The sequence below is a fragment of the Schistocerca cancellata genome, chromosome 9 (genome assembly GCF_023864275.1).
Source record: "Schistocerca cancellata isolate TAMUIC-IGC-003103 chromosome 9, iqSchCanc2.1, whole genome shotgun sequence".
NCBI lineage: Eukaryota > Metazoa > Arthropoda > Insecta > Orthoptera > Acrididae > Schistocerca > Schistocerca cancellata.
The window spans coordinates 133,802,732-133,816,962 of record NC_064634.1 but is presented as its reverse complement, the minus strand read 5'-3'; positions in this window follow the sequence as shown (position 1 = coordinate 133,816,962).

The following is a 14,231-nucleotide window of genomic DNA, read 5'->3' as shown; positions in this document are numbered from 1 at the left end:
ACATGACAGTTATTCAGGAAATTGAACTCTAGGATAACTTCATATCTCGATTACCCTTGATACAACTTCCTGGAGTCTTACACCCTCAATATGAAAGGTCAATGACATACAGCATACTGAACATATGTCACCTTCACCTATACCAATTAACTTATATCTTGGAGGGTCATATCTCCTGGCCTCAGCACACTGTTTACTTATGACTGATACTTGAGCCCCAGTGTCGACTAATAATTTGTGTTTTACCCCTAGCAGTGCCTGGTAACCAGCACTCTGCCTTTGCATGTGTTCTAATAGTGTAGAATTTTAATAGGAATGCCTGGTGGTGGTTCCAGGGTTCCCATTCCTGTTTAATGGACCCCTGGCTGCAAATTTCCCTGTACTGCTACACTCAAGATATGTATGGTCCACCCTTTGACAATTTGTGCACTGTGGCTGATGACAGTTTTTCGCGATGTGTCCCTGCTGATCACATCTGAAACAATAAATCGATGTGGAAATTACATTTTTGCTTTCCTTGTACCTCGTCACGGCACCTACTTCCTCTAATGCTGTAGCAATGTTGACTACATCAGTTAAATTAATCGGAAATTCTGCCCTAACATGGAGCAATCTTTTGGGTAGCAGTCCTTGCCAAAAGGTATCTGAAATCCTGTTCTACACTTCTTGCAGAATATACTTTGCTGACAATTAGTAAGTGTTACTTAGCTTTTTTATTCTATCCACAAAGCTTTCTATTGTTTCGTTGTATCTTTGCGACATGGTGTTCTACTGCTCCCTATCCTGCCTTTTGAGCAAAGCTTGTTTCAGTTCTGCAAAAGTTCATGCATTTCGTAACTCCTTGTGATGATAGTATGTGCACCTTAGCTTCCCCTATAAAATGTAACTTTGTCATTTGCAACATCTGTTCATCTGATCAGGAACCAAGTTTAGCGGCTGCTAACAAATCTGCAAAAAATGCTTCTACATCCTCGCTTGGCCTGCCAGAGAAGGGAGTCACAAGGGTGGCTGCTGGTGTATCTAGTATGGAAGGGGTTGCACTAGATGTGTACCTATACTTGGATAATCGATTCAAGAATTCATTATTGTCAGATATCAATTGGGCTACCTGTTTATGTAGGCTGTGAACAGCCTCGTGAGTGGGAACTCCTTGTGTCTTACTGTCTGTCGTCGTAATGTTTTCCTGTTTGAAAAATGGTTATTCTCACAAATATGCTTCCTATGACCACAAGAACATAGACTCAGCTATGTAACAAGTAACATTAGAAATTTGATTATGATTCCAATCAAAATAACAAGAACATTTAACACCATCCGAAAATAAATTTTCTAGCGTCAAATTCCTTTGTAAGAATGAGAGTTTTACATCATTTGTTTTCTACATCATGAAAGCATTACTTGAAAAGGAAAAACATCTGGGACCAATTTGCACTCACCAATGTGCTGAAATACCATCCGTTGGCTGCAGGTTGTTGTGTGCTGTCTGTGGGTTGTTAGTGGCCCGTCGCTGGCGATGGTGTCAGGAACCTCTTGCTCCACAAATTCCCTATCGTGAGTACACTTCAAACTAGAGCCAAGGTTATCTGACACAAAGTGTAGCAAGGTTGGGTTTTGTGACACTAGATATTGAGCATCAGTGACAGAGGGTAACAAAAGTCATTATATTGTCAGGGACAGCGGGAGGGAACACGACACTTTGTGGGCAGTGGAATGGGTTCTTCCCTTGGCTCAGTGGATGAGGTGTGAGTGAAATATTGGTGATTCCACTATAGTCGTTTATTGACAAACAAGACTCTTTAAACAAGTGGAGTAATATATTGTGCTCTAACTTGCTCAATTCTTCACGGCAGTATTGTGGTGCAGAGTTGTAGTGTGCAGATACCAGTGACTGCTGATATGGTGGCAGCAGCTCGTGTTGCAGCAGAATTGTGAATTCGCTCTTTGCATTACTAACGAGCAGCTATGGCATGGCACAGAGTGTTCTATCCTGGGATCTAACAAGTGACCCTCAGGTTCGGAATCTTCTTGCGGAGTTCATCAACTTCTAGGAGTCACAGGTGACCCATTTGGTAAGTCAGCACTTTCTTCGTCATCACCAGCCATCTGGGTAAGTACCACATGAACTTCTTTCTGGTAACATCTGGGACCGCATCTTCTGCTTTGATCTATCTGTGCAGTACCAACATCATCTCGCAAGCAGTGTAGTGGTTAAGTCATTGCAATGAAGTATGACGTCCGCTGACTAACCATCAGTTTCTTCTCTCCCATTTGCTGGAGGTATTTATCTGGTTTTTTGCCCTTTTTTTAGGGTGGAGATGGACTCCTTGGTTGCTGATCTGTGCTTCTCACGTTGGGAGAAACGTGACCAATGTTAACACGTGTTGGCTCTTGTTGTTTACTTCTAAGCTGGTGCCATCAGGCATTGCCCTGTCATCCTCCTCCACACACGTGAGTTCAGTATGCTGACAGTTCCAGGAGCATTGACCTGTGATGTGCCAACTGTGCTGGTTGTTGTTCTCCTTGCAAGCATTGGTCATCTTCTAGGTCACTGATCTGTCGAAGTGCTGACTGCTGCTGTACAAACTCTGCTGGTCATCAGCCTCCTTGTTTGATGGCTGCTGCTTCTGAATATTGTGGCTTAATTTGTCAAAGTCTCTAAAATGATCACTTAACCAATAATAAGTCTTTATGTATTTTTCTGCTGGATCTCTGCTTTGAACAACCATAAATAACACATAGTTATTATACATAATTATTATACTCCCCACAAAAAGAACAAATGTTTGCTTACAAATTCTAGGACTCTGATCTACCATTTTATGTAACAACTGATCATTATTTAACTTCACATATTGTCTTTTTGTTTCATCTATTACAGTATTTCTTTCTCTGGTGCTGTATATGTAAACAATTGTTTATTTATATCTACTTCAACATGAAGTGGCTAGTTTTAATTTCAGAGACACAACTGTCTACAGTGGTAATGTTCAAGACATAACGTAAAATATTGCCAGCTATCAGCACATCAAGGTCTATTACTTTGCGCAACTGATAAACATTGTACCCTGTAAGTCCTAGAGGGAACCTCTTAGTTTTAATCTTTTATCAGTTCTAAATATTTTACTACTTGCATGGGATTAAAGAGGCATGCTTCTAAAATACCTTTCTGTGCATTTATGAATGCAGTAATTAGGAAATCCTACTCCTGTTCATTACAGCTGAATTAGCTGCTCATTCATGCTTATCAGTATAACAACTCTCTTCTATTAGTACTATTTTTAAACTTTATTATGTGCTGACTAAACCTCCTCATGGCCTGTGTAATAATTGTTAATTTTTTGCTATGGAACTTACTATTTCATTAAAATTCACCAATGCTGCTTTTACTAAGGTAACCTGCTCTCTTGTTAACCTTAATAGCTGTTTCTGCTCTCCTTCCAATACCTCAATTTTTGCTTTAAAATAAGATGCATCACCTTCATTCTGAGTACCAAATAATGTTTTGCTTACTTCCCAAACAAAATTTACCCCTCCACTTTTTGTGTTCTTCTCTCATGGGGAGATAACTGACCGATTAGACTTTGTGACTCTCTAGTTTACCTGTGTGAAACTAAAGCCTGTTTTGCACTGGCACATTTTGAAGCACACATGTTAAGCTAAGTGAGTCTTCTCTGACAGAATTCCACAGCTCTGTTAGCTTTTACTTTGGTGTTCTCAAACTTATTCTTTGATTCTACTAAACTGAAATAACTTATAATTCTCCATGTGGCAGTATAAAGACTGACTCTCCATGTTGCCATAGTATAACCCTGGGGATGGCTGTAATTTTGTAAATTGTAGATCTGTCACTGTTCGAACTGAAGTAATTCCTAATGATAGTATGGCACTTGCCACGCCCAGATATGTTTCAGCCATCTTGTAATTAAAAAAAGCTCTTTCAGGCAGTTGACGTGTACTGTTAGATACTTACTACCTCTTAAATGTATGACGGTATTTGATGTTTTAACTTTGTTTAGCACATATGGGTCTCGCCATTGACTACTTAATTCTTCGATCTTCCTCTATGAACACTTTCATCATGTAACAGAACTTTATCCCCTGGTTAAAATTCCTTTGGATGTTGGGTCTTGTAAAAGTATTCCGTATTCTTTCATTTCGAACATTCATTAAAATCAGTGGTCAAGCACATAATCATTGTAATTATAAATTACCTCTGCTAGGTTCTTTTGCAAAATTCCTGGTATATTACACTCTCTCCCAAAGAACAACTCATGAGGCATGCATCCTGTTGCACTATGTGGTGGTGTGTAAAGAATTCTGGTTCGTCGGTTCTCTGTCTATAAAATGTCTGAGTATTTCAGTTAAGGTTTTGTGTGTTCTTTCTAATGCGTCATTACTCTGTGGGTGGTAGCAAGTTGTCTAAATCTTCTCTATATGCAATAATTTGCATACTCTTTGCATTGTTTCGCTAATAAAGTACTACACATATCACTCAGTAGTATGGACAGTATGCAAAACTTCAAAAAAATCTTTTCCACCAGAGCTTTTGCTACCGTTTCAGTATCTTGTTTTTCAATAGGCTGCACATCTTGGAACTTTGACAGTGCATCCTGAAAGGTAAGGACGTACTTACTACTTTTATCTGTTTGTGGAAGCAGGCCTACAAGGTTGAAATCAAATCTTTCGAAACAGCACTCAGGAGATGTCATTATTTCCATAGGCATTTTAGTTTTATTTTGGGTAATCTTATTCTTTTGGTAGCTTTTGCATTAGTGAATTAAAGTGTATTCAAAAAATTTCAGAACTTTGTTCACAAAATTTTTCTACATTTACCTTTTACTTATTCTGCATGATCTCCTTCAGAATACTCTCCTCCACAATTGATACACTGCTCCCAATGCTGTTTTCACTTCCAGAAGCAGTCTTGGTATGCCTCTTGCTGGATTGCGCAAAGCGCTATCTGCGAATTTTCTTTTATGTCATCTATTGTTGCAAGTCTTCAGCCTTTCAACTGGGTTTTCAGCTTTGGGGCTAAAAAAATTTCCAAAGGGATGAATGTGCAGGTGCATTACCATGATGCAAGAACTATGATTTGTCTCACCACATTTCAGGCCATTTCCTTATCACATTTTCTCGCAGGCATCACAACATGTCCCAATAGTACCACCGGTTAATAGTTTGTCCCTGTGGTGCGAATTCATAAGGACCTAATTCTTCCAAGTCAAAGAAAACTGGCTTTGACATTTGACCTGACCAGATGAGATTTTTTGGTCTTGGAGAATCTTTCTCGACCCATTGTGAAGATTCCACGTCTTATCACCAATTATGATTCTCGTAAGGAACATCTCATCCTCATTTGTGGAATCGAAAAGCTCTTCACAGATTGCGAGGCAAAGGTCTTTCTGGTCTTGACTCTTGAGTTATGGGATATACTTGGCATTCCTAGATGCTGTGTCAGGATTAATTTCATTGCCGTTCCCGACGTAAGTGTCACCGGTAGATGTCGAAGGGTGTCCTGAACAAGGGTCAACTTTAACTTCTGTTCAGCTGTTTTTAAACTGAGTTAAACATTTGTAACAAGGAGTACAACTTCAGCACTAGTCACAGTAGGCTTCCTCCATCATTTGGTGTGTCTCTGTAAATGTTTGCCATTAGTCCCACGCACTGTTTTGCTCCTCCAAAATTCGCAGACTGTGTGACACAATGTTCTATTCAATACAGCACTGAACAATAACCAACAGACATACAACAGTGAAACTTCCAGCAGTTACACATTAACAGGGATGTTAACTGCATTTCACTCCAACACACCATTGGTGCAAAATTACAAATGTTCTGGAATTTTTTGAACAGACCTCGTATACTGCTCTACATCTGCTTTCATACCTTCCCAAGTACAACATTTCTTTATACTGTCATGAGTTCTAACTGTTCCCTGATGGCCACCAATTGGTGAATCATGGAAACCTTTTAGAATCATTTTATTTTCCTCTGAACTCACAGTCAGTGTAGCAGATGGTTCCTTCACAGTTATGTCCCCTGCCATGATCTGTGTACCTTTATTCTCCACATGGCCTGGATTGCGGCCCCACTTATCTCCTTTCCTCCAGATGACCCATAGGTGTCACCACTCACAACCTCAGCGATGACCTTTAAATTCTCATCTCCTGCAGCTGTCTCAGCTGTTTTGGTTGCCTGTTCCATCTTGCTTTTATTGCTTTCCTGCTTATCAGTTCCTAGATTTCTGATTCTAGAGAGGGCATCTGCAAACTGATTTTGCTTGCCACTTTTGTAGAGAATTTGATAATCGTACTCATCCAATTTTAATTTTAACAATTGAGATGATGGATCCAAAATGCTACTTATCCATGTTAATGATTTGTGATCCATATATATTGTGAATTTTCAGCTTGGTAAGTACGGTCAAAAATGTTTAACTGCCCAACATATGGCTAACATTTCCCTTTCTATAGTACTGTGTGACTGTTCCATTTTATTTAATTTTCTGGCTGCATAAGCAACAGGTAGTTTTCCTTGGCTCAGTATGGCCCCAATAGAGCTCTGAGTAGCACCAGTCATAACAATGGACTCCTGAATAAAACCAGGATGCTGCAATATTGGAGGACTTAACTGTTTTTCCTTCAATTGTTGAAATGTTTCCTCCTGTTCCATTCCCCAACTGTATGCTACTCGTCTCTTCACCAAATCATGTAGAGTTTTGCAATTTTACTATAAATAATTATAAAATGTTGGTAGTAACTGCTTAACCCTAGGAAGGCTTTTAACTGTGTAGTAGTATTTGGTTGTGGGTACTGCTTTGACCTTCTTTGGATCAGGCTTTAACCCCTCTGCTGTAAGAACATGACCCAAGCAAGTAACCTCTTTGCGCAAAAATCCACATTTATCTGCGTGTAACTTTAAGTTGTGACGTCTTAACCTCAAGTCACCTATTATGCCATCCTAGTGAGGAGCCAAATATTACATCATTTAGATAAATGAATACCTTTTCTCCATGCAATCCCATTAGAAAGGAATTCATTAACTTCTCGAATGTACTTGAAGCTGTTTTCAAACCCATTGGCATTCTCTTGTACTCATAATGCCCATATGGAGTACTAAACGCTGTTTTCTCCTCGTCTTTCACATCTAACACAACTTTATAATACCCCGTAGCTGAATCAAGTGTTAAGAAAAACTTCGCTTTCCCTAGCCCATCCAAAATCTCATCTATCCTAGGAAGAGGATATACATTATTAACAGGTACCTCGTACAGGTGCCTATAATCTGCTACAGTCTGTGTCATTTTTGTTTTCCACTAGCAGTCATTATAAAGGGAAAATTCCATTCACATTCACTGCTACTTTGAACTACATTGTCTTGTAACTTTTCTCAGTTTCCTCTTGCAAGACCACTGTTTGTGCCTGTGCTATTCTATATGGCTTCAAACATATTATTAGACATTCTGCTTCTGGTACTAACTTGTGTGTGTGTGTGTGTGTGTGTGTGTGTGTGTCAACCGGTTTCCTGGCAAGTGAAATGTATCATTATACACCATACATATTTCCATTATGGCATTTCTTTCTTCACTATTTAAGTGCTTAACTTGGAGATTATCCTTTAACTTACTTACCATGGATTTTATCTCTGGCTTTATGCTTTTCTCTTGGCTTACTCTAAATGCCTTTCCAGGTAGCACTTCCTCATCCACCAGTAGTGGCCACTTCATTGATAGACTCTCTCCTGTCATGTTAGCACACTTGTTATGCATGTGCCACCTTTTACTGATACCAAAACTTCTAGTAAATACACTCATTGTCTAATTTCTCGCTTAGGAGTGATTGCTTCTGACGCAGTCCGTAAGTGTACATTAACAATTCGCAATTCTCTTGGACTCTTTATTTTTTGCCCTTTTTTCATCTCTATTCCTCTGGATCTTTTCCCACACTGACAATTCCCTACTGTCGTGGCTCCAACCGCAACTGAATCAACACCTTGTTTCACAGCTTCTGTTCTCATGGAAACAGCTCCAACCATATTTGATAACACTGTTTTCTGTCTTCTGGCTCCAACCTCAATTGGACCAACACATTGCTCTCTGGTGGCTCCAACCGCTTCTACGTTAAGTTTTCCTACCATCATCGAAGTGGCCCTTACCATGATTGAACATACCTTTTCCCCAACCTGTGGCTCTGACGACCATCGAATTGGCATCTACCATGTTTGACATACCTTTTGCTTGTTCCACAGCTCCAACCACAAATGAACTAACACTTGGCTTTCTCATAGTTTCTGTTGCCATTGAAGCAGCACCTACCATATTTGACATAATTTTTCCTCATTCTGCGGCACTGACTGCAAGCAAACACACACACACATTGCTGTCTCGTGGGTTCTACGATGCCTGTGATCAAGTAACTGTTTCTTGTGGCTTCTGCCACTGAATCATTTACGTCTTTCCTTTGAAATTCCCTCTTGGGAAACTTTGTTCCTTTGCAGTTTGCAACTGAATTCATTTTCCATGAATCCATACACCTTTTGTACTATAATTTATCACAGTATTCTCCCTGATTAGGAAGTCCCTTGTTAATAGACCTTCAAAAGGCAGATATAACTTGTACTGTAAGCCTTACCGACAGAGCCCTTGCAGTCTGTAAATCAGTGCCTGTAGTATCTTTCGTCCTAGCAACGATATTAGCGATCCATCTGATCCTAACACGTGTCTCTGGATTTCACATTCCACAAACTTTTCTTGTTAACAAACTGATTTGTGTGTTACTATCTATTAAAAACCGCATCAGATCCCGTTTTCCTTTCGTACACCACAATTATACCAAATCATTCTGATTTGTGCAGTTGACAGTAAATATCTTGCCTGATAGGGCACAATGTGACTGCCTCATTATGCCTCTCTTTAGTTTTTCGGCCTCTTATTCTTTCTTTTTGCTAACCACACACATTCATTGCACTGTCTGGCATAATGGCCCCTCTGGTTACACTTAAAGCATATTATGTTACTTGATGCTGCACGTGGAGTGCTGTGTCCTGATAATTTGTACTGGGAACACTTTACTGGCCTTAGACAGTCCATTACTTTACAATGCCCTTTGAATTCTCATTCGGTTCCTGCTACTCTGTCTGTGTTTACTCATTCTAATTTCACTAGCATTTCAGTCTTTTCTTTTTCTGCTTTGTGTTTTCTTTCTGCTTGTGTCTCAATTATTCTTACTCGTTTTTGCAGATGACAATCTTTCACCACATGTCCTGGCTTACCACAGTTAAAGCAAGTCAGGTTTTTAGGACTGACTATTCTTGGTATTCTTACAACAGTTCTCCCAGCCAGCTTTTCCTTTGCCAACGCAGTAGCAATTTCCTCTATAGAGGCAATATCGACGTCCTCAGAGAGTGTTACTGTCTCTGTCCTTATACAAATACTGCCCTGCCCAATTTCAGAACCAGGGCAAGGCTAGGCATCAATGCACAAACCTCACAGTGCACTGCTCTTGCAATGTTCTCGTCTACTTGAAAACAGTTCACAAGTGTATTAATATAAAGTCTGTTTGCAACCATAGTTTTCCACCAAAATACAACATACAGCTTGTCAAATTGTTGTCAGATCCCTGAATAATAATTTATTCTTGACAGTTCCAGTTATTTATGTCTCAATGAACTTGACAGTCACATCCTGCTGATCAGGGACCACTATCGCAAATGCACTGTCTCAGTTATCTAGAAATTCATTTAACTATGCTTTATTGTCATCAAAAAAGTATGACAATTACTTCAGAGCATCAATTAAACTAATGTACTGCCTAACTGCTGATGATTGTGCGTACTTCTGCCTGTTCATGTGACTGCATGCTATAACAACAATTTTTCTTACTGTATTTGATTTTTTCTGAAGTCTGTGCAGCTTTCCGCCCCATCTCTCACATCGCGTTGCCTCCCAACCATGATGTTAACACTGCTGGCCCAGACCCGCCTGCCACGTGGCTCTGATTATGTTATCTCCTTTCTTGGTGCTGGCAGACCCTTCTGGGCCATCTTCTGAGTGATGTCATTGCTCCCTCTCTGGAATGGTGTTCTCCTGCGCCTGCTGCCAATTCGCCTTCTGCAAAGTCAAATCATGCTGCAGCAGACCTCCATGGCCCCTCTGAAGATCTCGTGCCACGACCTCTCTGGATAGGCATGCTGTCATGCCTCATTGACCTGCCTCTCATGTAGTCAAACCTGGGCTGTGTCTGAAGGTCTGACTCTGCTGCCTCTCTTGACTGGTGTGCTGTCAAGCCTCATTGCTGATCCACCTCTCATGTAGTCGAGCCTGTGTCATAACAGACCTCTCTGTCCCGTCAGAATTATCTTCTTCTTTCGCCTCTCTTCTTTCTTCACCTCAAGATGCCTACAGCACTTCATCTCAGTCTTATTTCTCAAAGCTGTTAGTCTTTTCCTGACTTTGGGCTGATTACCATCAAAAGTTGACATCATCCTACACCTATTTCTCAAATCTGTGGCCTGACTAACCCCAGTACTGTGCAGAAACATGGTAAGGCCATGGCTGTCTGTAACCAAAACCTGACAGAAGGGATACCTAATATGTGCTAAGAGCACAGAATAGGGGTGCTTACTTTTGCCAACCCCACACCAGGCACCAAAATTAATTCTGCCATGTCTGTAGTGTCCTGTGAGTGGATCAGGATGGGAGCTTGACACTATTTCTGTTGTGAAGTGGCTCATCCAACTCATAGATCTGGTTCCTGAGCATACAAGCTGGAATATTTTAATATAAGGGAACTAGGTGGGAGAAAGGACAAGGAACTCTGAATAATAACTTAGACTGAACAATGAAGTAGGATTGAAAACTTCTGTTGAATCGTACGAGGCAGTAACACATTGACTACGTTGTGCAATCCTGCATGTACTCTGTGCAGCAAAGTGCCATGAGAAATGGTAAGTCCTGACTGTGGGGCAAAATAATGCAGGTCCAGCGTTTGAGGCAGACTGAGATCGGAGTCAGAATCCTTAGTGGCACCTCTTATCTAGGCTTGCATGATGTGCCTCCCTTGCGATTGCATTCTGTCCTTCTGACCTCGGCTACTTCCAGAAGCTTCTATGCTGCTGGTCACGTAGCCCACACTATGCTTAGCACAAAAATGCAGTTCCTCCTGCTTCCGAACATCCCTGCTGATGTTTTGTTATTTACTCGTGCACCATGTCCAACATTATACCCTTATCTATACCCTCACAATACTTCATGCTACTCATTTGTGACACACACACGACACAAGGTCTATTCATTCAGGAACCTTTTGGGAGGATGCTAGGTTCAGTCTACTCCTGTACTTGGGCGATAAAGACACTAAAATCAAATGATTTGCAGTGACCCAAACGTCCCTAAACTGCAAACCCCTACAGTTTCTCTTGTAGGCATTACTTCTGCCTCCTGAAACCAATTTTGTTAACATATGTTTTGGGAAGTTACATTATTTCAACCTCTTGAATGTAAACATTACAGTCCACTATTTTTAATTTACATTCAAGTGACAAATTTTGCATTAACAAGATCATGCCAGTACAACACTTATTGTGTGGGTTACTTATGATGCAAAACGTACATCATTTTTATTTAAAATCTAAATAAAAAATGTGTATCTTGAGTAGTCATTAATTCATCACAGAACTGTTGATGGCCATGGTGGTTCAGACAATAGAAGGTAATTTACCAAAAGATATCTTAAATTTTCTGAGCAGAGGTCAGCATCAATCTCTTGGGGCCAGCCATACATGTTTCTTGTATGACTTTCATTGTATTTTTAATATCACTTTCATGTGAAGAATGCCACTATGCCAGCTGTCCCACACAATATGTGAGACTGGAACAAACCCAGATATGTCAGTTTTATATATTCAAAAATAACTATATCACTGTTTTTATGTTACATGTGTTATCCTTGATACTGTTTAGCAAATATAACTGACTGGTTCTCCCCACGTCAACTTGGAGTCAATATGAGATCCTAAAAGTTTAGCTGAATTAGTCACACAGAAGTTTGTAGGAGGAGAACATTTCACTGCAGCATATACCGTATTTACTCGAATCTAAGCCGCACTCGAATCTAAGCCGCACCTGAAAAATGAGACTGGAAATCCAGGAAAAAAATTTTCCCGAATCTTAAGCCGCACCTGAAGTTTGAGACTCGAAATTCAAGCGGAGAGAAAAGTTTTAGTCCACACCTCCAAATCGAAACAAAGTTGGTCCATTGTAATATGAGACACAATTTAGGTCGAATAAATGACGATACAGCTACAGTAATTTGGTTCGAGTCGTAAGCTTGGCAGTTAAGCTTTACCAGGTAGCCATTGCTTTGCGTCAGGCGCTCCGTCCATATTTATACGGGTACCCTTCCTTTTTCATGTGCTTCGTCTGGTTTGAATTGATTGCTTATTTTTCTTTGATCTAATAAGTGCCGTTCTCTTTGTTATAGGTGTTTACGTCACTCTAAGCTGAAAATGCACTACTGTACTGTGTCAAGCATTGTTTGTCGCATTCTGATAATGTGTGTTTACGGCATGTCGCCGCTTGCGGCATGGCTTGCTTTTGTGCGCCTTACCGCCGCTTTTTAAAAAAAAAAAAAAAAAAAAAAAAAAGAGTATATTCTTCCGCGTTTGCTGTTGTCTCACTCTAGTTTCGTAGTTTATTAGGCAGACAGGATTTAAATGAGATAACAGCAAACATGAAAGAATACATGGCTAAATTTTTATATTCGTATGGTGAAGAGAATACTGCGTGTGATTCACAATTCATAAAAGTTCCTATTAGCAACCATCTCTTCTCACAGGTAGGAAAAAATTCAGAACGTAGAGTTGGCCATATTGACAAACATCCCAAACAGTCTTGCCAGTCGGATTTTCGTAGTACATTGAAATGCTGCTACATTGGAAGATGAACAATACGGAATTTGTATTTACTTCTTTGGATAATGTATGAAAATGAAGTGGTCGAAACTCGGGGCGGAGAAAAAAGCTCGTCTTCCACCTTGTTGTAAAATTTTTTTACTGACACAGAGGTTTTGGCGCCAGTATTTATCTTTGTGCCTGCAAAGCATGCCTGTGTAGCGTTACATATATTCGACGGCAGAAGTTAGTTGTGGTGGCACCTACCAACATTTTTCAGAACTGCCGCTTACTTTGCACTCAATTCTAAGCCGCAGGCGGTTATTTGGATTACAAAAACCGGAAAAAAAATGCGCCTTAGATTCGAGTAAATACTGTAGTGATTCAAGTGGCATTTGTTTTACTACTGAAGTGTCTTGTTGGGCAGTAATTATCATTGTATCATCTGCATGATGATCAACATGGGGAATGTGATGTGGCGATTCTTTGATTGCAGTTATGAAACAGCGGACCAAGAACTGATCCCGGTGGTACACCTCCCTCAACATGTTTCATCAGAGCATGTCTGTTCCTCAAAGAAATGTGTTTCCTATTTTGTAAGTATGAAGCAATTAATTTTATTAATGTATCATGCATCCCATAAAATTTAAGCTTCTCAAGCAATATTTCATAAGGAATACAATTCAAAGCTTTGCTTAAGTCACATGAAACTAGTGTAACCTTATTCTTTTATTCAAAAGTTGTGATTATCTGGTTTTCAATGGCAATAATTGCTGCGATGGTATTTTTTTCCCTGTCTGCAACCAAATTGATTTTTGAAAGGAGGTTATTGTAGTCAAAATAATCACTTAATCAATTGTGTATATTTTGGAAAATATTGAAACTATTGGACTGATTTATAATTCTGTAGCAAATTTTTATCTCATTTTTTAAAATGGTGTAATGTTTGAATCATCACTTTCTCGGAAACTATTAATTATCTCCCATTGCGACGCATGTTTGAAATTTGATTCAAAGCTGCCTACAAGTTCCCTCTGTAATAGTGCAAATTTGTAGCACCCTGTGATGTCACCCTCAGGCTCAGTAATGCTGCAAACAGGCCACAGTTCAGATGTTCTTGTGAGGTGAAATGGGGCTTAATGATGTCACATTGGCATCATATTTCATCAAAATTCTGTCCAACACCATTGTGGACATATCACATGATAAGGTGGTCAACACACTCCCTCTTATACACATTTCATCCCTTCTTTTGATGCCTCTGTGATGGAGGTCAGAATGCTGACCCCCAGAATTTTGAAATTGCGCTCTTTTCTTCAGAAAAAATTCAGTCGTCCACTGCA